The sequence below is a fragment of the Triturus cristatus genome, chromosome 1_1 (assembly GCF_964204655.1).
Source record: "Triturus cristatus chromosome 1_1, aTriCri1.1, whole genome shotgun sequence".
Classification (NCBI taxonomy): domain Eukaryota; kingdom Metazoa; phylum Chordata; class Amphibia; order Caudata; family Salamandridae; genus Triturus; species Triturus cristatus.
Window position 1 is genome coordinate 533519421 of NC_140579.1, and position 26837 is coordinate 533546257.

A 26837-nucleotide genomic window follows, 5' to 3' on the forward strand; every position below is an offset into this window, starting at 1 on the left:
AATGCCAAGTTCAGGCTTGTGGCGGAAAGTATTTGTCAAAGATGTCTAATTTGTCAGCAGTATAATACAGGAAGGAAAACAGTGGTGAGTCTAGGAACAATAGGTCGAGAGGGAGGGCCTTTCACCAGAATGCAAGTAGATTTCATTGAGATGCCTCCTTGTAACAGGTTGAGGTATGTTTTGGTGATGGTGTGCCTATTCTCCAGGTGGGTAGAGGCGTTCCCCACAAGAAGAAATGATGGAATGACAGTGGCAAAATTACTATTGGGAGAATTTATACCTAGGTTTGGGTTACCAGTAACAATTGAATCAGACAGAGGAGGACATTTTCATAATGAGATTATAAAACTGATTTGTGAAGCATTGAATGTACGACAAAAACTGCATTGTGCCTACTGACCAGAGGTTTCTGGTATAGTAGAACAAATGAATGGTATTATCAAAAACAGAATAGGGAAAATGTGTTTGGCCACAGGTATGAAATGGCCCGATGTCTTGCCTCTAGTACTCATGACTATTAGATCAATACCAGACAGAACTACTGGTTTGAGTCCGCATGAGATCCTCATGCGACGCGCAATGAGACATGTATTTATACCAGTCAACAAGCTGATGACAATAACTGATGACATGGTATTGGAATACTGTAAAAGCCTGGCTGACGCAGTTCATTCTGTGTTTCATCAGGTTGGAGCGGATGCCACCACTCTTGAAAAGAAGCCAGCTCATGATCTAAGCCCAGGGGACTGGGTAAGGATAAAAGTACACAGAAGAAGAAACTGTTTGGTTCCCAGGTGGGGAAAACCAAGGCAAGTCATCTTGACTACAACAGTTGTGAAGTGTGCTGGATTGAAGAACTGGATCCATGCAAGTCATACTTTGAGAATTCCAAATCCAGTTGACTGTAAAGAAAAGGAGTACTTTGATGAGTCAGAATCCAGTACTGAGTCAGATGACGGAGAGCCAAAAGATAAAGAAGGAGAAAACTCTGAAAGAGGGGAGACAGAGCCAAGGTTAACTTTGGTCCCCAGAAGTAATTCCCTGAGGAAAAGGTTACAGATTTCTGATACCAGTTCAGACTCAGAGACAGAACAAAGAGGACATTCTTCCAAGAAAGAACAAAGGAAGAACAAAGAAAAGGACAGTGGAGAGACGATAAGAGAAATCCATGAGAAAGAAGTGCCAGATGAAAGATTGAGAGAAATTTCACCCGAAATAACACATTTAGATGGACAGGTGCCAGTTACAGAGAGAGAGGGAAAGATTATTGTGGAAGACCCCCGAGGAGGTGTAGGGAACTCCAACATCCAGTTAGAAGTAGGGACAAGTAGTCAGCAGAAAGATTGCGTGACGGAGATACGAGGAGGGACAGAAGTAGGGAAAACAAAAGAAGAGGTGGAAAAAGAACTCGTTGAAGGTAAAAGGCATGTTGAAATAGAGTCTGAGGAAAGCGAAGATGAAATACCAGAAGGCCGAGTTCTGAGAAAGAGAGCTTGGAGAACTGAAAAGAATGAAAAGGGGAGTAAATTGAAAAGAGCGGCAAAAGACGAGGTGTGGCCAAACAAAATAAAGAGACTGAGATATCGACTGACACGTGTAAATTCGCCAAGAGCTGAACAGGTGAATGAAGTAATGAGTCAGGAGAAATCAAAAGAAGAAGAACAGACAGTAGTCAAAGAAAACAAAAGAACAAGAAAACCTAACCAGAAGTATATATCACCGGAATGGACATATGTGGCCCTGACTGAAGTGAAGGAAGAGGCAGATAGCCAAGGAAATCCAGAGGTGGTTGTACCGGAAGTGGTTGAGGAAGACGAAGAATCGGAAATCCTGACAGTTATCTTGTCCGATATTGGAGAAGAAGCGGATGTTCAGGACAACCTGTATGCTGAAAACGAAAGGAAAGTGAAAGATGATGAGATGCCAAACTGAATGAGACAAGGAAGTTACTGATGGAAAAACAATAAAACAAAAACTGGTAGAACCACGTAGGTGCTTAGAAGCCTTGGGTTAGAAACTAGTTGTGAAGTAGAAGAGGCTCAGTCAAAAGACACGGCTCATTTTAGAAAAGATGGCTAACATAGAAAGTAGCAAAAGTAGATGTACCTTCCTTAGAAGATGGTGCAAAATGTGTTGTTGTTGTACAGGATTATTAATGCTTCTGTGGAGTATACTTGCTCTACTAATTTCATTTAAAGTTACTGTAGATACATTAGCAGGACATAGTGATAACATAACTAATATAGGGAAAGTTCAAAAGGTAGTTCCAACTAGAATAGATAACAACTATTTACATAAAGATAGATCAATAACAGATTTTTCTAACAATGTGTTTTCAAAGTTATTGTATGAATATGTAAAAACAATGGACGTAAGGGATTGCTACGTTTGTATGCAATTACCTGCATCTGTATCTGAAGGAGTGACTTATCATCACCGTCCTGTAACATATGGAATAACATGTAGTGTAATAGCTAGTTTATGTTATCAAACAGGTAAATTAGAGTATTATTTTTCAGATGTAGATACTATATTTTCACAAGTACCAGCAATTTACAAACTAAACAAGGTAAAACCTGCAAAGGTATTAGGTGAATTTTTCTTGGAGACTAATGAACTAACCTTAGAATATATATTTAGGAATAACTTGACTTGCAGTTTAAAGAAAGAGGAGAAGACATTTTTGGATATGGTTGAAGAAAGGAGATTGAAAATGCAAAGAAAGGCTTCAGAAAGGAAAGTGGAGAAAACAGTTTGGGATGTAGAAACGGAGAAACACTTAAGAGGGGAAACAAGTCCAACTATGGCTTTAGATTGGCCTCAGAAAGGGAAATTGTGTATAAGAAGGAATCAGACGGCGTATGACAATTATTTTCTAGGGAATAGTGAGTGCCATGATACATACCGGATCATGGGAGGATGGGGATTTAAAGGTGGAAGAGATCAAGTCTTTCCAGGACTGTATTTCATTTGTGGGAACAGGGCATATTATCGTTTGCCAGACCATTGGTATGGCACATGTTATGTTGGCCTGGATTCTCCAAAGATTTTTCACATGGATAGAGGAGAAGATGGTGTACATAATTTAGGTAGTTATTTAGCACGTAGCAAGAGAGAATCTTGGACTGAAATTGTGGGTGACATTTTTGGAGCACTGATACCCGCAGTGGGAATATCTCTGAATGCAAATAAAATTAGAAAACTTTCAACAGTAGTGGATCACTTGTCAACAAGCACTGCTGGAGGATTCTTGTTGGTGAATACTGAAATGGTTGCCATGCGTGCTATGGTAATGCAAAACCGACTTGCCCTTGATATATTATTGGCAAAAGAGGGTGGAGTCTGTGGAATGCTGAAAGTTCAACATTGTTGTACTTACATTCCTGACGAAAGTAGAGATTTGAAAATTTATATTAAGAATATTACAGAATTGCATGACGAAATTGTACCACTGGAGGTTGAAGGTGTCTGGGAGAAGATTGGTAAGAAAATATCAGCTATTAAAGATTTTGTACTAAAATTAGGTAGTACATTTATAGGTAAGATATTATTTCCGTTAACATGTGTGATTACCTTAGTATTAATAATAAAATTAGGTTGTATTTGTTGTAGAAAGAATACAAATCAGAAAAGAATAAAAAGAGAAAACTTAAGGAGAAGGGATAAGAAACAAGAAAGAGAATTTGAAGAAATAGAATTATAAGAGTTAAAAGATAGCATGTATAAAACAGCAAAAAGAGAAGAAACAGGGGAAACTGAAATATGAACGAAACAAGAAATCAATTTAAATTTCCGTAAAAGGGATACAACATTTTTGATTAGTGTGATGATATAATCACCAAAAGGGGGATTGCTGGAGCGGTTAGTACAACATTTTGTATACCCCCCCCCCCCCCCCCCCCATTGGGCATGTTTATATTAATCTGAATAATTAACTAATAGTAATCATAATAATTGGTTTGCAGTGAAAACATTAATCAATCATACTAACGAAAGAATTACACGTGGGAATTGCACCTTGCATGGCTATATTAATTGTAAACTAACTTGAGTACGCATATTAATAGTAGAAAATTAGAATATTGCATGTTATATGCTGCTTTAGTGATGTATTTGTGATGTGTGCTTTATTCAGTGAGTATAAACCGCTTTGAGTGTTGCTTCTGCTAGATAAATACACACACATATGGGTATTAGCAAGGGGATAACATTTTATTAGTCATTTCTATGTTTTAATTACGTTCTTGTGTTTCTTTTGCTTAAGTTGACCATTTCGGCCTAAACAAGATGGCTGATTGAGACGTTAAACGTGACTGCCCTGACAACACGAGGTTCTGGGTGCAGTGCGCAGGCGTCACCGCCAGCAGCAGTGCCCTGGACCTGACCCCGGGAGAACATGTACCCTTCAAGGACACTCCGGGAACCTAGCCAATACCAAAGACAATGCTTGATTTAAAAACCGGAACCAGCAAGTGCGATGACTTCATTTTGCGGACTATGTGAGAACTGTACCTCGCGACCCCAAGTTGACCAATCATGACTTTCTGAACCCCGATCTTGATACTTTTTGACATTATTTTCATTATAAAAGTAGGTAGGGAATTGAACTATTGGGTCTTGCTCTTCTTTGACGAACTCGATTTCCTGATGTTATGCTGACGGAGAGGACGGTGACACTGCTGGACAGCTGTTATCCTGAATCTTTGAGAAACTGAATTGCGGCCTAACTTTGCTGAATAAAATTCTTCTTGACTGACTGACTTAGAGGGCGACTTTCGCCAGAATAGGTAAATATGATGCTCTGAAATGCTGATGATAATTTCTAACGTTTCTTGCAATATTTCTTAGATATAGAATATTTGATTAATTGACAAATGTGTTGTGTCGATTATTTTAAGAAGATAATTTAGTGGGATTTAAGGACTAGATAAATGATTGTGAAGCTAAACCTACAAACAACTAAATGATCCATCTCCTTATGAGAGGGATATTGTCAGGTGCTTCCAGTACTTGCGCAGGAACAGAGATGCCTTTTCCCGATGCCCCTCCAAGGAGATCTCCAGGTAATGTTTTATAAATACCAAGCAGAACCTCCCAAGGGGGGAAGGGGGAGTGGATAAAATAAATAAGAAGACAAAGAGACTGCCTGCGGTTATCTGCTTCCAGCCTTCTGTTTCTTCTTCGCCTAATGTTCCCAGCTCGGCCGTTTTCTCTGTAACCCAAAACAGTTATTAAACACAAGTCTTATATTAACTCTAATTCCCTTCTAGATCCAACCCACGTACCAAGATAACCTTAGGTCTTGCTTCTCTTCAAATGTCTTCATATGTTCTGCTACCGTTAAATAGCAATTTCTTATTGTGTGATGAACTTCTGTTATAATCAAGAAACATACACTGAGTTAATCTTTATTTCCACCTACTCTGTTTGTCTATAATTTCTGGTTATTAAGTGTACCTACCCTTATTCCTATTATGACCTTTTTCTCATTTTCTATCTTCACAGGTGTACAACGAGTGGAATCAGTTGATAAGAATTAACTCATTGTAGACTTTACTTGAATGATTAAATTATAAAACTATTCTTCTGAATGCTCAAACATTATTTGGGTACTTAGCTCTGGCTGCAGTTGGTTTCTAGTTTTCCATTACGATTTCTGGTACAAGAGACTAGTACTCTGCCTGATGTGTTTCAGCATTCATTTCCGTTGAACTGAATGGATGAAGAAGTCTTGTGAGTTTTCCGCCTCCTCAAACACTATACACTCGACGAGGTAGCGTCTTTCTTCAATAACGCAGGATTCAAGAAGTAGCGTTCTCCACAGTAGCGAGGTGCGCATGAGTTCTGAAGGAAAGCATTCACACGAAAGAGAAATAACTGCTCTGAACTCGTAGTTGTTTCTCACTTGGAATAACTGTAGAACTCACCACCAAAAGCCCGACGGACGATAACCTGACTAAACTAACTAACTAAACACGAGATACTTGAGGTGCGTGTGCTTCCGTCAAGAGTTCAGATGAAGTGCATCAACGTTCCATTGCGAGTGCCTCACGTAACTCAGTTTGCAGAGGAAGACTAGAACTGCACTCTCCGTGCATGGTCGGCCATATTGGAGTAGTTTAATCTCCAAGCTTCTTTCCAGGTAATAGCCTTTACCTTTGGTAAACATGTAATTGCTGATTGTAGACATGTTGAACAGACAGAGAGGTCTAGATCCTTTGAAGTCCTGACAGATATCTTAGGTTTGAAGTCAATGTGTTTTAGGATAAGGTAAAGGTATTCCTTTCATGTCAGCGTTTGGAAGCTTATTTCCCTAGGAAAACAGATCAACTGAGTGTAAGTATTGGTGTTATGGGCCCCACCACTGAATGTATATGAGTGAATTTGATTTTGAAGTAGTTGGTCTGTGACGAAGGGGGAATTTGATGTTCTACGCTGCATCAAGTGTAGCGGTCTCTTGCAAGTGAATCGTATAGTTTTTGAGTATATTGATCTTTGTGAAAAAGGCACGCATTTTTTTTACTTACTTATTTTGCACAGTGTTGGTTGTTGTTGACTTGTTTGTGCAGTTTCCTTTCTTAGTAAGGATAATGGCTAGCCGCAGGATTACTGCTCAGCAGGTTGTTGGTATGCTTTTTGATCCTTCCTCTGACCATGGTCCAGAGACTGACTCTGATTCTGAGGCAGAGGTGCGAGGGGAAAATTCAGGCAGTGAGTTTTCTCTCCACTTGGCATCATCGGATGATGAAGCTACTCTCAATGCGGATGAAGCTACTCTTAGTGCGGATGAAGTGCCAGTGTTAGAGGAGGACATTGATGTGCCGATAGTGCGGCAAGAGGCATCTGGGCTGCTGCCTGGGGCTGCAAGGAATCCTGTTGGTGTAGTGAGGCAAGAGGGATCTGGGACTGCAAGGCTTCCCGTTGGTATTGTGCGGCAAGAGGCATCTGGACTGCAGCCTGGGGCTGCAAGACTTCCTGTTGAAAGTGCTGACGTCTGGGTTGCCCCAGGGATGGTGCAGCCAGCATTGCCAGACTTTACTGGTGTTCCAGGGTGTAGAGTGAATACTGAAAACTTTTTGCCAATACATTTTTTTCAGTTGTTTATGGATGATGTATTTTTGACAGAGATTGTTGAGCAGACTAATTTGTATGCCGAACAGTTTTTGAGGGACAACAGTGCCAGCCTTAAGCCCCACTCTAGAGCTACCCGGTGGACTCCCACAAATCTGGATGAGATTAAGAAGTTCTTGGGTTTAACTTTTTTGATGGGCTTGCTAAGGAAGCCATCAATGTCTTCATATTGGTCCACTAGTCCCTTGATGGCAACTGCTATAATTCCGGCAGTCATGAGTCGTGATCGATTTTTGGTTCTGCTTCGGATGATGCATTTTGTCGATAATGGTTTAGCGTGGACACGAGATCACCCTGATTGTGACCGTCTTTTTAAGATTCGGCCTGTCCTTGATCACTTTGTTGATCGATTTTCTGAGATCTATGCTCCAGGGAAAGAAATAGCAGTGGATGAGTCTTTGGTGTTGTTAAAGGGACGCTTGGTTTTTAGGCAATACATTCCTAGTAAGAGGGCACACTATGGAATTAAGCTGTATATGCTGTGTGACAGTATGACTGGCTATGTCTCTAATTTCAGGGTGTACACCGGTAAGGAATCCAGGATTAACCCCCATGGTTGTCCGTCCACTTTTGGAGTGACTGTGAAAATTGTTTGGGAACTTGGTAGAGGATTTTTTAACAAAGGCCACCATTTATATGTAGATAACTTCTACACTGGTGTGCGGTTGTTCAGGGAATTGGCCAAAGTGGACACTGTTGCTTGTGACACAATCCGCTCTAACCGTAAAGGTTTCCCAAAAGAACTTGTTTGTCAAAAGCTTGTGCGGGGACAGTGCAGTGCGTTGCGTTGCGAGGAGCTTCTAGCTGTGAAGTTTTCAGACAGGAGAGATGTCTATATGCTGACTACCATCCATGATGAAAGCACTGCACCTGTGACTGTTTGGGGTCAGGTTGCTGATGCGCGCAAACCTGTGTGCATTTTAGACTATAATAGGCACATGGGTGGTGTTGACAGAGTAGATCAGAGGTTGGAACCTTACACTGCTCTTCGTAAGGCTTATATTTGGTACAAGAAGTTGGCTATCCATCTTTTCCCCTTGGCAACCTTTAATGCTTTTTTTGAGTTCCAGGATTCTTGTCCTGAGTCAAAGATGACTTTTGCTAAGTTTCAGGAGTCTGTAATAGGCAGCCTTGTTTTAGTGGAACAGGCAAGTGTTCCTAGAGTTGGAGTGGTGGAGGATGTTGCTAGATTGAAAGATCGCCACTTTCCTGATCACATTCCTCCCACACCCTCAAAAGACTTTCCCAGTAGGAGATGTAGAGTCTGTTGGCGAAGAGGTATGCGGAAGGAGACTTGTATGTACTGCCCCGAGTGTCCTTCTAACCCTGGGCTGTGTGTCCCTGCTTGTTTTAGAGCATACCACATGCATCCATGAGTGGTAAAGTGAACTGCCTGGTCTGTATTCTTTAACAAATTTGATTCTGTTTCAAGGTTGGCATTAGTGCAATGTATTTAGTTTCTGATTTTGTGTTAGTAGATTTGTATCTATTTACAATTTGTTTGTGTTTTTATTTTTGTCTAAAAAAAATCCTAAATGTGATGGTGGTGTGTGTAGGCTGGTGCTTGGCTGTTGGTGTGTGTGGACTGGTGCTTGGCTGGCGGTGTGCGTGGACTGGTGCTTGACTGGCAGTGTGCGTGGACTGGCGCTTGACTGGCAGTGTGCGTGGACTGGCGCTTGACTGGCGGTGTGCCTGGACTGGCGCTTGGCTGGCGGTGTGCGTGGACTGGTGCTTGGCTGGTGGTGTGCGTGGACTGGCGCTTGGCTGGCGGTGTGCGTGGATTGGCGATTGGCTGGCAGTGTGCCTGGACTTGCGATTGGGTAGCGGTGTGCATGGACTGGCGCTTGGCTGGCAGTGTGCGTGGACTGGTGTTTGGCTAGCGGTGTGCGCGGACTGGCACTCGGCTAGCAATGTGCGTGGACTGGCGCTCGGCTGGCTGTGTGTGAGTAGTGACTTGCTGCTGGTCACTACACACACTGCTAGCTGAGTGCCACTCCACGCAATCCATCAGCCTGTGTAGTTGCTGTGTCTGGATTGTGGTCGTGTGAAAGTGATGGGCCCTTGAATGGCGCTGTCTGCTGGTGTGAGTGTTGTAATGTGATGGGCCCACGGCTGGCGGTGTGAATGGTTTTGCATGTGTCACACATATGAAAGGTGTGTGAATGGCCTGTAAAGTGGTTGGTGCCTTGTCATGGCTTTACAGCTCACGAGCTGTGAGTCAATGGTTCAGTTTCTCGCCCTTTCAATTATTAACAGTGCATTTCATTTTTCTGAAATCACTTGCTTATACAATTGTATATACTGAACCATCACTCACCCTCGTGCCAAATCCAACCAGTATGTGTGTGTGCTTGAGGATTAGATGGCTGTGCAGTAATATTTGTCTTTCTGAAGCAGGGTGTACCTTGTCCCTTTTTGTGAATGTTGTAATGTGTTGTTTTTGTGCCTGGTGCTGTGAATGGTCTTGTGTGTATCACGTCTGAAAGGTGTGTGAATGGCCTGTAAAGCGGTTGGTGCCTTGCCGTGGCTTTACAGCTCATGAGCTGCGAGTCATTGGTTCGGTTTTTTGTCCATTTAATTATTGACAGTGCATTTCATTTTTGTGAAATCTCTTGTTAATAAAATTTTATATACTGAACCATCACTCGCCCTCATGCCAAATCCAACCAGTATGTGTGTGTGTTTGAGGAATAGATGGCTGTGCAGGAATCTTTGTCTTTTTAGTTTCTCTGCCAAGGTGTACGTTCCATGTAAGAATAACCCACCAACTGTAGATATTGCCGTAAACCCATGGGAGTTCATGGTGATGTCTGTCTTGTGAATTTCAAAAAGTTATTTTATCCACAATGTCCTGCAAACCTCAAAATGTCTGTCACATTTTCCTTGCAATATTGTGCCGAAATTCTCACATTGTAGAAACAAACAACTAATTATGTCAAAACGATCTGGTTTTGCAAGGGGGGTCATCTGGGTTTTTGGCCCCGTGCTCGGCAGCCATCTAGGTAAACATACCAAACACATACATTTCTGAAAACTAGACACACGGGCGCTTCCAGGGAGGTATGGCTTGCGTGGATCCCCATCGTTTCCTTACCCAGAATCCACTGCAAACCTCAATTTTAGCTGAAAAAATCACTTTTTTCACACATTTTTGTGTGGGAATGTTGTGGCATCACTGGGCTCACACAAATTTCCCACCACCCTGCATTCCCCCAGGTCTCCCGGTAAAAATGGTGCCTCACTTGTGTGGGAGGCCCAAGTACCCGCGACAGGCAAGGGCCCAAAACGTAGTGAGGCAACATCAAATTTGCCTATCTCAAAACCACCTAGTTTTGCAAGGGGAGTCACCTAAGTTTTTGGCCCGGTGCTCGGCGGCCATCTAGGGAGACCTACCAAACCCATACATTTCTGAAAACTAGACACACGGGGGCTTCCAGGGAGGTGTGGCTTGCGTGGATCCCCCAACGTTTCCTTACCCAGAATCCCCTGCAAAAATGAGCTAGGCACATTGCCAAAAAAGGGTCATTTTTCAATGCGAAATTTAGGTGTGACCACGTTGCGTTTTGTGCCGTTTCCTGTCACGGGCAATAGGCCGACCCGCACAAGTGAGGTACTGGTTTTCTCGTAAGACTTTGGGGAACGCGGGGTGGGTGGAAATTTGTGGATCCACGCAGATTCCCGAACTTTCCACCACAGAAATGTGGGAAAAATGTGTTTTTTTTTACAACTTTTTAGGTTCGCAAGGGATTCTGGGTAACAGACCCTGGTGGGAGGCAGTCAAGTCACCCAATCCTGGATTCCCCTGGGTGTCTATTTTCCAAAAATGTATAGGTTTGCTAGGTTTCCCAAGGTGCCCACAGAGCTAGGGTTCAAAAACTACAGCTAGAGTCTTTGCCAAAAAAGGGTCATTTTTCACAGCGAAATTGAGGTGTGACCACGTTGCGTTTTGTGCCGTTTTCTGTTGCGGGCACTAGGCTGACCTGCACAAGTGAGGTACCATTTTTCTCGTAAGACTTTGGGGAACGCGGGGTGGGTGGAAATTTGTGGATCCACGCAGATTTTGGAACTTTCCACCACAGAAATTTTGGGAAAATGTGGTTCTTTGACAATTTTTTAGGTTTGCAAGGGATTCTGGGTAACAGACCCTGGTGGGAGGCAGTCAAGTTACCTCATCCTGGATTCCCCTAGGTGTCTAGTTTTCACAAATGTATAGGTTTGCTAGGTTTCCCAGGGTGCCCGCAGAGCTAGGGTTCAAAAACTAGAGCTAGGCACTTTGCCAAAAAAGGGTCATTTTTCACTGCGAAATTGAGGTTTGACCACATTTTTCTCGTAAGCCTTTGGGAAACGCAGGGTGGGTGGAAATTTGTGGATCCACGCAGATTCCAGAACTTTCCACCACAGAAATGTGGGGAAAATGTGGTTTTTTGGACATGTTTTTAGGTTTGCAAGGGATTTTGGGTAACAGAACCTGGTTGGAGGCAGTCAAGTCACCCCATCCTGGATTCCCCTGGGTGTCTAGTTTTCAAAAATGTATAGGTTTGCAACATTTCACTAGGTGCCGGCAGAGCTAGTGTTCAAAAACTACAGCTAGACACTTCGCAAAAAAAGGGTAAATTTTCATTGTGAAAATGTGGTGTGTTCACGTTGGGTTTTGAGCCATTTCCCGTCGTGAGCACTATGTCTACCCACACAAGTGAGGTACCATTTTTATTGGGAGACTTGGAGTAATTCAGATTTGTAAAGCAACTGTTATTACCTATTGATTTTTGATGCATTTCTGCCTTCCAAATGAAAGACTTTGTGTAAAAAAGAAGTCATTTTGAAAAATGACCGATAATTCTCATGCTAGTATGAGTATTCCCAATTTCGAAAATGTGCAAATATGTACTGTTTCTAAACTTCATAATTTTTTTTTGATAAACTTCTTTTTATTGTGTTTTGCGGCATAAAGAACAATATCAGGAATAATCTACAGCAGTGCAGTGAACAAGGCATCAGTATCTGCAATCAGGAAAGCATCAACAGGCAAGTGCAAAAACCCTCCCGCCCCCTCCCATCCTCCGTCCCCCCCCCCTGTGCACCCACCCTTCAAAACAGGCCCCCCAACCATTTCCCCCATATCTTGCGAAATTTTTTTGGGCAGCCCCGTGCAGCGTATAGCGACCGCTCCTGAGCCGCACACCAATCCACCCCTTTACTCCAGGTAGCCACTCTGGACGGGTCTGGCTGTGACCACACTGCCGCTATATCCCTCTTGGCCACCATAAGGGCAGTGGTGAGGAAGTACTTTTCATTACGGGACCCGTCCATCCCGTCCATGATGCCCAACAGGGCCATTCTAGGCTCGTGGGGGACCTCCCAACCCAGGACCTCCGCTAGATCGGCCTCGATCGCTGCCCAGTAGTCCCCCAGACGAGGGCAAGACCACACCATGTGGAAAAAATCTGCCGGAACCTCCCCACAGCGAGTGCAAGAGGCGTCCACGCGGAGGCCCGCACGATACAGGCGGTCCGGGGTCAAATAGGCAGTGTGGAGGTAATAAAGTTGGATAAGCCGCAGCCTAGCGGAGGTGGTAAGCGACCGAGGGCCCATAAGGGCGTCCCTCCAGTCCGCCTCATCCAGGGGTCCCACCCAAGCCTCCCATCGCTGCTTTAGCCCGCTCCAATCCACCGGTGTATTGTTGATTAGGGATTTATAAATGCGGGATATGCCCCCCCTCCCAAGATACCCCAACATCACCTGGGCCTCAGGCGGACTATGGGAAGGCAGTCTGGAATCTAGAGGGACGTGAGCCCGAACCGTGTGGCGCAATTGAAGGTAGCGGTAGAATTGAGAAGGCTGCAGCGAGAAGCGGGTCCGAAGCTCCTGGAAGGAACACATGCGGCTTCCACGCCATATATCGCCCAGACAGGAGATACCGAGAAGATCCCACTGCCGAAAGCCCGTTAGTCCCACCACCTCCCGCAGCCACGTCCCGTGCCAAAGCGGAGTGAGTTGCGTGGACGTCCCCGACCATCTGGTGTGTCGCAAGGCCGCACGCCACGCGAGAAAGGGAGCCCGCACGACGCCGGGGAGCGACAGGGGGATCGTTGTGCCATAGAGCATGTTTTGGATGGAGGAGAACCCGAGGCAGTTCACCTCGAGTCGATAAGCCGGGTCGCCCCAGCCCCCTGAGAACCAATCGTGGACCACCAGTAGTTGGGTGGCCAGATAGTAGAGGTAGAGGTTGGTCATGCTTAGGCCGCCGTCGTAGGAGGGGACCCTGCAGCGGTCCAAGGCCAGCCGAGGTCGACCACCGCCCCAAAGGAATTTGGTCACCATCTTATCCAGGTCCCGGAACCACGGGCGCGGAAAAGGGCATGGAGTGTTTTGCAGCATGTAAAGAAACTTGGGGAGGATCATCATCTTATATAAGGCGACTTTTCCTAGCGGATTCAATGGGAGGGCCTGCCACCGGAGCATATCTGATCTGGCTTTGTTTACTACTGGAGCCACATTGAGTGCCCAGCAGAGTTCCGGGAGGAGGGTGACCCAGATCCCCAGGTACTTAAAGGAGAGTCTCCGGAGGGGAATATCTGATTGCCAGTCGAAACATTCCCGCGACGGGTGTAGCGGGACCAGAACAGATTTTTTGGGGTTCAGATGGAGACCCGACGCCTGGCCAAACCGATGGAGGATCTGGCGGACCCGGGGCCCCGAGGTCGCTGGGTCGGAAAGATAGAGGAGGACATCGTCCGCGTAGAGGGCAATCTTATCGGGGGCCACAGCTGGCCATTCCCATCCGCGAAGAACGGGATCCGCGCGAATCAGCATCGCCAGGGGTTCCATGGCCAACGCAAAAAGGAGGGGCGAGAGCGGACAACCCTGGCGCGTCCCCCGACCTATGGGAAACGGGCGAGAGAGAGCCCCGTTGACCAACACCCGGGCCCGCGGGTGCGCGTACAGGACCGCTACCATGGCACGGAACCGGGGGCCGAAACCCATGCGCTCCAGGACGTCGGCCAAGTACGGCCATCCCACGGAGTCGAAGGCCTTTTCAAAGTCAACCAGGAGGAGGGCCAGATAGGGGGAAAGGCGGCCGCGGTGCGCCATCGCAAGATGCAGGCGCCGCAGGCAGTGTCTGGTCCTCCGCTCCGGCATAAAGCCGCATTGATCCGGGTGGACCAAGGAGGCAAGCGACGGGCGCAACCGCTGTGCCAGGACCGTAGCATAGATTTTGAGTTCGGTGTTGATAAGGGATATCGGCCGATAGTCGGAGCAGGACCGCGAGGGAGGCTGAGTCTTGGGGAGGGCAACTATGGTTGCCGTGTCCGTCTCGGGCCGGAACGAGCCCGTTTCCACCACGGCTGCAAAGAGGTCCCGAAGCCTCGGGGCCAGCATCTCACGATAGTGAGCGTAGTACTCCTGGGGGAACCCGTCGGGACCCGGGGTCTTCCCAGGCGCCAAGCGGCCAATGGCCTCCTCGATCTCCTGCAGCTCGATCGGCGAATCAAGGGTCTCGGAAACCTCAGGCTGCAACCGCGTAAGTGTCACCGCGGTCGTCCCCAGCAATTCCTCAAGGGGGAGCGTGGACGGCCTGTGGCGGTATAGCTGGGAGTAATAGTCAGCGAACGCCTTGGCTATCGCCACCGAGGCTGTGTGAGTACCACCCGCTGGGTCCGCGATGGCCGGAATGATCCTTCCCGCCCGGGGATAGGTCGCCAGTCGGTGGAGAAGAGCGCCGTTTTTGTCTCCCCACCCGTAGACCCGGGCCACCGAGGAGCGCCATAGAATCTTCGCCGCCTCCAGGGAATGGAGGCGAATCTCTTCCCGCAGGAAGGCCAATCGACGAGATCGGACGGCATCGTCCAGTTCCCCCAGACCGCGCTCTAATTCCAAGGCTTGGGCTTCGCATTCCGCGAGCTTCTGGGATTGGGCCCGCCGTTGGCGCTGCAGATGCCCCTTAGCGGCGCCCCGGACAGTCACCTTGCCGGCCTCCCACAAGACGGCAGGTGAGATGACAGAGCCCTCGTTATGGGAGTAGTAGTCGGCGATTTCGCCCCCGACCGCCTTCCGGAAAGCCTTGTCGTGGAGGAACCAGGCGTTCAGGCGCCACAGCGGACGGGCAGAGAGGGGTGGGGGACCAAGAGCGAGGAGCACAGGCGAGTGGTCCGAAAGGCCCCTCGGAAGAATGCGTACATCTCGCACCCCCGCGCAGTCGGTGGATGGTACGAAGATGAGGTCGATCCGGGCATGGGAGTGATGGGCCGCCGATGTGTGGGTGTATTGGCGTGCCTGCGGGTGCCAGATCCGCCAGACATCGCAGAGGCCCTGCGATTCAGCCCAGGATGAGAGCTGTTTTGCGCGGGCGACGCGGGACAGGGAGACCGGGCCCGTCGAGTCCAGGTGAGGCGAGTAGACGGCGTTGAAGTCTCCGCCGAGAATGAGGGAGCCCGCCGGGAGTGTCGGGAGGAGACCCGCTGCGTGGGAGAGGGCCGACTGCGAGAGGGATGGCGCCGCATAAAGGGACATCAGGGTAAGGGGTCGCCCCTCCAGACTGCCAGAAACCACCACTACCATACCTTGGGGGTCCAAATGCACCCGGGACAGGACAAAGGGGAAGGACTTGTGGAGCAAAATGGCCACCCCTCGGGATCCCCGTGCAAAACCGGAATGCCATACCCTGTCATAACCGTAGCGGCCAAGGAAGGGGCAGTTGTTACCCAACAGGTGAGTCTCCTGGAGGAGGAGTACATCGATCTCAGCGCGTTGCGCGTATTTGAGGACCGCCATACGTTTAAAACGGTCCAGAAGACCATTGACGTTCCAGGATAGTATGCGCATGGCGGCCCTAGGGACAGGCGGGTCAGCCATGGTCTAGGACAGGAGAGGGGGCCAGTAGGGGCGCGGCTGAGCCGGTCCCCAGAGAGGAAGGACAACGGGACATCGGGCAGGAGAGCAAGCCAAACAGCACATGATGCCTTAGTACAACAATTAAGAGGGAGTCATCCCCCACCAACAAAGTCTTCCCAACGGGGAAGAAACAACCCCAAACCAACCCCAGACCCCCCCCCCACCCTACACTTCGAAAACGGAAGCATCTGTCGCCCGAACCAAATGAAAGAACCACCAAGCTAAAACGCTTGGGCTTGAGCGCTAGTGGACCCCTGATACCGATAAATTCAAACCTGGGTTACCTGCCCTGGCCAAGAGCAACACTGATAACGGAGCATCCCACCCCCGTCCAGGCATCCCCAGCCCCCCTCCCCTAAAAGAAGCAAAGAAAGTCAAATGTTGGGGCTGCGAGAGAGGTCCGAAGAGTCCACCAATTCGACCGGCTGAGTTGCAGGGCCCGTGGGCCGGGGCGGCACGGTCCGCCGTCCATCTGCCCCGGGACTGGCGTGTGCGGCCGAGGAGGCAGAGGAGGCTCTCGACCCTCGGCGTGACCTTCTCCCAGAGCGCGTGTTGATCACCTCCTCCGCTGTGCGCTCCCGGGGTAACGTGCGATGCCGCCGACGGGTCTTCGATGTCCGGGGCCTTCCTCGTCCCCCCCGCATACCCGTAGGCGAGCCGCGTCCAGAGCACTGCAGGGGGTGCTCCTCCGTCAACCAGGCCCAGGCTGCCCGCGGGGTATCGAAGAACAGAGTCTTGTGCTGGAAGACGACCCGGAGGCGGGCCGGGAACTGGAGCTGATATTGGAGTCCCAGAGAGCGCATCTTTTGTTTCACCTCCGTGTAGGAGCGGCGTTGCTCTTGGACTTCGCGGGTGTAGTCCGGAAATATCATGATTTTGTGGTTCTGGTAATGGAGGGCGCCCTGGCAGCGGGCCTCGCGGAGGATGGCGTCCCGGTCGCGGAAGTTCAAAAGTTTGAGGATGAACGGCCGGGGGGGCGCACCTGGGGGCCAGGGAGCGGTGGGCTCTCTCCACCACGAACGAGGGAGAGAGGCTGTCCGCCGACATCCAGGACCGGAACCATCGCTCCATGAAGTCGTCCGCTCGGCCCGATTCAACTCCCTCCGGAAATCCCACTAAGCGCAGGTTGTTGCGCCGGGCGCGATTTTCTGCATCTTCGACCCGGCGGTGTAGTTCCTTAGAGTGGGTGGTCAACTCCCGAACCTGGTCCTGTAGGTGGCGGATGTCGTCCTCGGCGGTGGAGATCCGGGACTCGGCCTCGGAAATGCGGGCGGTGGCATTCCGCAGATCCTGTCGGAGAAGAGCAACGTCCACTTTGACCTCTCCCACCATGCCCTCGAGGGAGGCGCGGGAGGAGTTGATGGCCTGCAGGATGGCAGCAAGGTCCGTGGCAGGGGCCGGCGCGGCCGCGGAGCCGGGCCCCTTGTCGGAAGTCGTAAATTTGTCCATCCTGGTTTGGGTGGCCCCGGACGCTGGCTTGTTGGCTTTGTCTTTACCCATATCTGCGGCGGCCGTCCGTGAATCGGGGCAACGAGCGAACGTCACACCCGCAGAGCGTCAGGGGGTGCTCGAGCGGACAGGAGCCCAGCAGGGGGGCGGCGGGGGGAACCCGCGGCCGGAAAGGGCCCGACGCGGCCAGCCCCAGCGGTCAGTCTCCGGCGGGCTCCCCAGCGGGGCAGCGAGTCCGATCCCCCGCCTCAGTCGTGGCCGCGAGCCTCTCCCAGCGAAGCAAGGTCCAGCAGCGCAGCCCACAGTCTCCGGGCAGCGGGTCGTTCCTCAAGGGCACCGCCGCCGGGAATCGCCAGGGCCAGCCCTCCGGAGCATAGCCCACCTCTCCAGGGGGGACACCTCGCCCGAGCGGTCCCTCCGTCACCCCCAGGGGGGGGGCACGGTGTCGCCTGTCGACTTGCGTGATCCGGGGCCCCAAACGATGATGAGGGGGGGAGGAGGGGGGGGGGGAAAACAGCAGCGTCACCCCCCGACCGCCGATGTGCGGCCCGAAGCAGTGAGGACCCCTCCACCCCCGGGACCGGAGGCCAGTCTCTGAGCCACGGGGCCGGGGCAGCGCCGCAGCCAGGAGGAGAGGTTGCAGAGAGGGAGGGGGGGGAGCAGGGGTACGGGTCTCCCCGGCCGCCGACGCACGGCCCGATGGGGGGGTCTCCCCTCCGCCCCCGACCCCCGCAGCCGCCCCGGTGAAGCGATCCTCCGCCGCCGCACTCACCGCCTGTTCCTGCTCTCAGGCTCCGCTCGGGGGGGGTCCCAGCATAGCTTGTCAGGGGGCCTCGGGCTGCATCCACGAGGCAGGACAGCACCCAGCCAGTGTCTTCAGCCTCCGCGGCAGCCGCGCGGCCGCCGCGTCCTCGTCTCAGGCCGGATCAGGCCTGCGCCCCTCGTGGGCGCCGCGGGCTGGGTTTGCTGCCTGGCCGGATCGTGGTTCCACAGTCGTCCGCGTCCGACGCCGGCCAGGCTGCACGCCGTCCAGGCAGGCCCCCGGTGGTCACAGCGTCTCAAGAGCCGGCGTGGGGCAGCAGGGCAGCCTTACACACCCCAGCGCCCAGGTCGTGGCCGGCCAGGGCAGTCCAGGAGGGGATTAGGCGGATTTGCGGGGACCGGCGTCGGGAGCCTCACGGGAAGGCGTCCATGACAGGCAGGCGCCACCTAGCGCTCCCCCTAAACTTCATAATTTATTCCCATTTCAGAAATACATAGGTGCCTTTCATACCGATTTTTCCATGTATACATTTTCCCACAATAATTACTATATACCCGGAACATAATAAAAAACCATTGCAAATTGCTGCTCAGTATTTGACTCTGGGTTCGTCGGGTTCTTGGTGAGCCTACAAGTCCTACATATCCCCACAACCAGGAAGGTCCAGCGGATGTAACGGTATATTGCTTTCAAAGAACTGTCATAATTAGAAGAAGTTACAGGTGAAAACGTTGACACAAAAGGCTGTTTTTTTCAACTAATTTTCATTTTTTCCTTTCTTTAACTGTTAGTTTCTATAAAGAAACCTTGATGGATCTACACAAATTACCCCTTGCTGAAATCAGAATTATGTCTATTTTTCAAAAATGTATAGCTTTTTAGGATCCATTATTGCTTTCCGACCCATTTCTACCATTAACTGGAAGGAGGTTGAAAGCACAAAAAATAGCAAAAAATAGGCTATGTCCCAGAAAAAAGCCAAAACTGTGTAAAAAATGTTGGTTTTCTGACAAAAGTCTGTCATTCCCTAAAAGCTGTGATAATGGTGATTTCAGCCCCACAGACCCTTTTTTGATACCATTTGCAGAGAAATCCCTAACGCTTTCATTTACAGGCCGTTTTTCCAATTTTTCCACAAAAAAAAAGTTTGCTGTATTTTGGCGAATTTCTGGGACCCCTCCAGGGGAATCCACAAACCCTGGGTACCTTTAGAATTCCCATGATGTTGGAAGAAAAGGACGCAAATTTGGCATGGATACCTTATGTCGTCAAAAAGTTACAGGGGCCTAATCGCACACTACCCCAAATAGCCCAAAAAAGGCTTAGCACAGGGGGGGAAAAGGTCTAGCAGCGAAGAGGTTTAAAATGTAGAAGGGACAAAATTGTTTCTCTGTTACAGCATGGGTAAAAATGTGGAAATCACACTGACTGGGGGATGAAAATCTTTTGGAGTGATGGAAGGAGCAGGGAGAGGTAAATTGAATTCCCATAGCTGCATTAATTAGTGTTCACCTCTCTTCAGCAAATGCGCCAAACCATCTTCAGCAAACTGCCAATTTTCATATCATAATCTAGCATTTGCGATTATCACTTTTATATTTTAAAAGTGCTGCATAAATTGAACGAACAAGACATGCACTATCATGCAGTCCTGTTCGTTTTTTAGCTTCCTTACTAGAGTACTATGCAGTAAAAGCTTATTTTAACCCTTTGCTATATATTTTTTTGATAACCAATTGTATTGTTTTTGTGAGATAGCAACAAAAGTAACAGCACCAATTATGGTTACGGGTTACGAGACAAGGCAGAGGCGAGAACACATCACATCCACATACAGAAGCTGAAGGAGATATCGACATTCCAACCCCAGTCCTTGGATGCGTATTAAAAACCTTTAGTCCTCTACCACCCCAACCCATTTTTCCCACATTCGAGGCCATTTTTTTGGGCATCCTCTGGCTGCATACAGGGGCCGTTCTTGCGCGGCGCACCAGTCCACTCCCCTGCGCCAGCGCGCCATTGTAGGAGTAGTCGAGATCAGCCAGTGGGCCGCTATGTCTCTTTTGGCCACCATCAGTGCTGCTTTTAGGAATAGTTTCTCAGCCCTGGTTCCGTCTAACCCCTTGTTAATGCCCAGGAGCACGTTCCTTGGATTAAGGGGAACCTCCCAGCCCAGGAACTCAGTGAGCTCCCCTGTTACTAATTCCCGATACCTTCTGATCGCGGAACAGAGCCATACCATGTGATAAAAGTCCGCTTGTGGGTAGGAGCAACGGGGACAGGAAGCAGCAGGCCGGAGCCCCGCGCGGTGAAGACGCAGCAGCGTAAGGTAAGCAGTGTGAAGATAGTATATTTGGACTAACCAAAGCCGTGCTGAGACTGTGATTGTTTTGGAAGCCATCAATGCATCCCTCCAATCGGCTTCCTCCAGGGCCCCAAGCCAACCCTCCCACTTGTCCCGGAGTTGATATAGTGAGTTGGGGGTGTTGTTTGTAAGAGAGCGATAGACACAGGAGATCCTTCCCTTCCCCAAATTACCGGTCATGACCTGGGATTCAGGTGGGCTGTATTCAGGTAAGGAGGTGCCCTATGAGATATGAGAGTGAAGGGCATGGCGTAGCTGCAGGAATCGGAAAAACTGGGAAGAGTGAACGGAGTATCGGTGCCGCAAATCTTGAAAGGAGCTTATGTGGGTTCCACTCCAGACATCCCCCAATAAGGAAATTCCAATGAGATCCCATGGTCTGAATCCTGAAAGTTAGCAACCTCCCGGAGTCTGGTACTGCACCACAAGGGAGTATACTAGGTCAATTTATCCGACCAGTGTATGTGACGCAAGGAGGCCCGCCAGGCCAAAAGCACTCCGCGCGTGATCTCAGGGAGATTTTGAGAAATGGTATTTCCGTACAGCATCCCCTGAATGTTGGATAGACCCAGGGTGTAGAGCTCCAGGAGATACGCCGGGTCAGACCAGCCACCATTAAACCAATCATGCAAGATGAGGAGTCGAGTCGCTAAATAATAAAGATACAGGCTCGTCATCCCAAGACCGCAGTCAAAGGGTGGGATCTGGCATTGGGCGAGGGCCAGCATGAGCCTCCGCCCTCCCCATAAAAAATTGATGGCCAAGCTGTCTATCTCCCGAAACCACGATCTGGAGAAGGAGAGGTGCGTGTTCTGCAGCATGTACAGGAATCTGGGCAGATTCATCATTTTAAATAAGGCAATTCTGCCCAGAGGGTTCAGTGGCAACGTTTGCCATTTGAGGAGATCAACGCGAACTCGTTTCACCAACGGGGTGACGTTGAGTGACCAGGCGAGGTTGGGGAGAAGTGATACCCAGATCCCCAAGTACTTGAAGGACTGTCGACGAAGAGACATTGACGACTGCCAATCAAAGAACTCCCGTGAGAGGTGGAGAGGAACCAGGACGGACTTGGCCGAGTTTAACCGAAGGCCAGGGGTGTGTTTGAAAAGATCCAGTGCTCGGAAGCATCGGGGTCCCGACCGAGCAGGGTCTGCTAAGCACGTCGTCAACGTAGAGCGCGATCATGTCCTCTTCAAGGCCGGGCCATCTCCATCCCGTGGGAAACCGGTCAGAGCGGACAAGACAAGCGAAGGGCTCCATCACCAACGCAAAAAGGAGTGGCGAGAGGGGGCACCCTTGCCTCGTGCCCCTCCTGATAGGAAAGGGAGAGGACAGAGCTCTGTTGACTAGAACCTGAGCCCGTGGCTGACAATATAGCATCTTGACCAGGTTGCGGAAGGGGATTCCAAAACCCATTTCCTCCAACACCCCCTCAAGGTATCTCCAATCCAACAAATCGAATGCTTTCTCGAAGTCCACGAGAAGAAGAGACAAGTAGAGGGTCAGCTGGTGTCGATTCGCTAGAGTGAGGTAGAGGCCCCTGAGGCAGTGCCTGGTTCCTCTGAAGGGCATAAAACCGCACTGGTCAGAGTGGACCAGCTTGGCAAGGTGTGGTCGTATGTGGTTGGCTAAGGCAGAGGTGAATATTTTAAGCTCTGAATTAATGAGGGAGATGGGACGGTAGTTGGAGCAACAGTTCGAGGGAGGTTGAGACTTGGGGATTACCACAATGGTGGCCAAGTCCATCTCCGGACGGAATGAGCCGCGATCTATCGCTTCTCGGTACATCTCCAGGAGATGGGGGTCCAGAGTGTCCCGGTAGGACGCATAAAACTCCTGGGGGAGCCCGTCTGGTCCGGGAGTCTTACCCGCGGCCATGCGTGATATGGCTTTATGAACCTCCTCAGGGGTTACCGGAAAGTCAAGCGCTTCCGCCTCAGACTCACTAAGGCGTGGGAGGGGGAACCATTCACGCTGGAGGAGCTCCGAGAGCGAGAGACTACGGGTCTGAGCCGAATAGAGAGTGGCATAATAAGTGGCGAAGCATTGCGCCACTGCCGCCGGGGCACGTTGATCCTCCCCACCCGAGTCGATCACCTTAGGGATGATACGATTGGCCATAGGCTCACCTGTCCCCGCAGCGGCCGCCATTAAGTAGGGGTCAGGGAGGGCTGGACAGCTGGGAGGCGGGAGCGGGGAGGGGAGCTGAATTGGGCCAGTCGCGTTGGTCCTGCTGGGGGGGGAGCGGTTGCGGGGGCAGCAGCGGCAGGGAAAAACGGGCAGAAAAGGCAAAAAGAGAAGAAAGAGTGGAAATGAGGCAGTGAAAGGTGCAAGAAAAGTGGGGGAAAGACACAGAAGGAGAGTGAGAGGGAAAGATTAAATCAGTGAAAAACGAGTGAAAACGGAGGAAAGACACAGAGGGGGAGTGAAAGGGGGAGATTGAAATCAGTCAAAAACGCTTGAAACGTTGGAAAGACAGAGGGGGAGTGAAAGGGGGAGATTGAAATCAGGAAAAAACAAGTGAAAACGGAGGAAAGACACAGAAGGAGAGTAAAAGGGGGAGATTGAAATCAGTGAAAAACAAGTGAAAACAGAGAGAAAGAGCGGAGACAGAGAATGGAGACAGAGGTCCACTGGACCACCAGTGATGAGGCGCAGGTAAAACCTGCGGGTGGAGGGGAACCTCGAACACCAGCACTCGAAAGTGCAGGGGCTCGGGGGAAGGCCTCACTTGATTGTGGAGCTGCAAGGGGGGGAGAGCAATATCACTGACAATGAGTCCACAGGTCCACATCGGCAGAGGCCTCTGTGTCTGGGGTCCCTCCAGCCGCCCCGGAGTTCGTAGTAGTGAACCAGTCAATTTTGGTTTGGGTGGCGGGAGTTTTTGATGCTTTGTCCCTACCCATGGTTGCCGCCCAGCAGGAAGAAAGATTCAGTCCAGTCCCTGGGTGCTCAGGCGGGAAGAAGGGGGGAATGAAGGAGGCGGTTGAGGAGGGAGGGGGGGGAGGGCCCAGCCGCTCCACAGTGCACCGCCCGACCGACGGCCGATGTCCTCCTTCAGCAGACCCGCTCACGTTCCCGGGTGGGAGTCTCAAGCGTGCAGGGTTGCAAAGGAAGGTCGAGGTTAGCGTCGGGACTAGGGCTCCAGGCCGGTGCGCACAAAGGAGTAGAAAGCAGCCCCAGGATGTTGAGGTGGTGGGCAAGTCGGGGGTCAGGGGAGGGGGCAGGAAGGAGAACAAGAGGACTACCTGCACCCCGCCACCCGATGCGGTGGCCGAAACCTTTCAGAGGGCTTCTAGTAGTCCCAGTCTGCCTGGCTCGCAGCTGCCCCCAAGAGGGGACGCAATCTCAGAGGGGGTCACCGCTGCCCAAAAAAGCAGCCGAGGCACCTACCACACCCCACCAGTGTGCCAGGGGGATCGCCATACACCGGGACCACCTCACTCCACGGCCCTCAGTCTGGGACTACCGCAGCCAGCCGAGCCGAGCCCTGTATTCCTGGGAAATCATAGCACACTGGGGGCAGGGGGGGCAGTGCTAGGAGACAGGTCCACCCTGCCGCCCGATCGACGGCCGAATCCCCCACCACCCAGGGCCAAGGACAGGCGCCACAGCAGGCTGGCTCATGCAGACACACCGCTCCTCACCTCAGCAGCAGTCCTCTGCCAGGTCCCCAGGCTGCCAGGCCTCGCCACTACTCCTAGCGTGCAGGCCCCTAGCAGGATGGTAGCCAACTACCAGTGCGGGCCTCCGTGACTCTGGCCCAGCTCTCACGCAAAGGGCCAGGAGAGGCCAAGGGATCTTACGCTCCCCCATCCAAGCAGCCTCCAAGGACACCGCCAATGCTGCAGCACCCGGCTGGTGCTCGGGAGCGGCCCCATAGAGCCGCAACTTCAGAGCCGGAGACCGGGCTCAATCTCCTCATGGGGTGGCAAACAGGCTCCACAAGAACGAAGCGCTGGGGGGACACCAGGGAAAGAAGTGCTCCTCCACCTTCCCACCGCCCGATCGGCAGCTGATCGCATGCCACGGCACACCCACATCGCAGGATCAGCTCCGGAGCGCGCAGCAGGCCGGCCCTCCCAGGCTGCTCAGAGTGCTCCAGGCCAGGCAGAAACAGGTCATCGCTATGGAGGGCCGGTTCGTAGGACCAAGCCGGAGTAGCACCAGCTACTCGTCAGAATCAGCACCCCTCCAGGCAAGGCCAGTCAGCTCCGCACACGGGACCACATGTTCAGGCGGGGATCGGAAGATCGCCGCAGCAGGTCACCATCTTGGGGTCGCCGAGTGCAGGGCTCGTATAGCAAGGGCAGCCCGCGCCACTTAGAATTGCCTCACATCGCCTCCGAAGGGGGCTCCCGGGTCCCGGGCAGCAAGGCACTCAGTGTCGTGGGCGAAAAAGTACCGATGGCTGCGGATTGCAGAGTGGATGACGGAGGGGTCCGGAGCACTTCTAAAGTGTGACCGCCATCTTGACGCTCTTGGCCACGCCCCCCTTTGCTATATGTTATAATCAATTCTACAGCCTTTTGATTTTGACAACAGCTTATTTAAAGCTTAGCTTTACAACCCTAAAAGACGCTTGAGGTCTTTATTTTTGCCTCAAGGATATGGATTAATGTGCACAAGATGTGGGGTAGCCAACTCAAGTGACAGCTCTGAAATGTTTCCTTTTCTTCTGTGCATAAATATTGAAAGGGTAAAAAGTGGTCTAAAAAGCTCAAAACAAATGAAAGTGTTGAGGATGTAAATGGCTGCGCTTCTACAGATCATCACACATTACAGTACCAAAAACCAAAGTCCAGTCTATATCAGCAATCATTTAAGGGCTTCTTATACCCAAACCAGGGTAGGACTCCGGAAAGGCATGCTGCTCGCTCCCGGATTCTTATACAATGGGCCTGATTTGAAAAGCTTGCACTTAGAGCAGGAGTGAGGACGCGGGGGGCGCGAAGGCATAGAAGTGCTGACAGCAGTGTTTTGAAAACAACTTCCTCTTTAGGTTTGGCGTTAGAGAAGACCTTTCAGTCCTTTCAGCCTTACTACTATATATATATATATATACAAACATATATTCTAAAACAAACAGTGGTTGCAGGGACATTATAGCTAGGTTCGGATTTTACACACACATAGAAATTCAGCAGTTACAGTTATCTCAAGACTATAACTCATGCCCTACGGTAACTATAACCTGCGCCCCTGTCATGCACAGTTTTCTCATCAATAATTGTACTGCATATTTTTCAATTATGTCATGGAAGGTGTCATGACTGATGTAATTTGCAGGGTAATTAGCAGAGCATGGCTTTTCAGATGTGTAACTTTCTCCCAGTTGGTGTGCATTGTTTTATCCACAGTCAGCTGCAAAGTACTGGGACACTTCATTGAAGTAGCCATGCACTCTGCAAGTGACATTATTATTATTATTATTATTATTGGTGAGGGCTCGAGTTATAGTTACCTTAGGGCATGAGTTATAGTTTCTTAAGATATCTATAACTGCTGAATTTCTATGTGTTTATGTGTATAAAATCTGAGCTAACTATAACGTCCCTGTAACCTGTGTTTTTTTTTGTGAATTTCTAAAGTTTTTTTAATTCTATTTTCTAATCATAGCGTCCCTGTAACCTTTGATTTTTTTAATTGAATTTCTAGCATTTCTTTAACGTAAAGTAATATTCAATGGCCATATGTTAGTGCAACAGCCATGGCACATGGCCTTTGGCAGTGCGTGGCAGGGGGTTGGCGGCAGAGCCTGGCAGGGCCCGTGGCCAGGCCGTGCCGCCAAACCACACATGCAGCCAACACCCTCTGTGCATGGCCTTCGGCTGTGTGCAGCGGGGGTTAGCTGCAGGGCCTGGTCTGGCCTGCAGTCAGGCACTGCGGCCAACCCCCCGCATGCAGTCAACATGATTAGGTCAGACATCTGGAAACTTGTTCATCTCACCCCCAACCTGGCACATAACTCGTCCTTTCATAATGCACGATTCTCAGAACCATACCACACCAACTACCAAATCCCACCCTATCTCCAGCCCTACCTATAGCTGGGCACAACAACCTAAATGGCATCACAAGCCTAACCATGACCACTCTTTCCCGACCCAATAGGCTAGTCAGACAGCTATTTAATAATGATATCCTATCTCCACTTATAACCATGCTTTGACTGACCTTCTTGCACCTTCTGAAAACAAAGTTCATTCTATCATCACTCACCCTCTCAGGGAA

General features: G+C 50.2%; 1 protein-coding gene across 3 annotated transcripts in view; it reads left to right on the forward strand.

The window, feature by feature from the left end:
• LOC146870559 (uncharacterized) overlaps positions 1-26837 on the forward strand; it is an 88971-nt gene that overhangs the window by 9719 nt on the left and 52415 nt on the right. Inside the window, exons 2-3 of one of the 3 annotated variants that reach the window (XM_085599688.1) lie at positions 5506-6142; positions 12083-12156. The exons of the other annotated variants lie outside the window; for them this stretch is intronic. The gene's annotated coding sequence lies outside the window, so the exon portion shown is untranslated. The remainder of the gene's footprint in view (positions 1-5505; positions 6143-12082; positions 12157-26837) is intronic. 3 annotated transcript variants of the gene reach the window in all.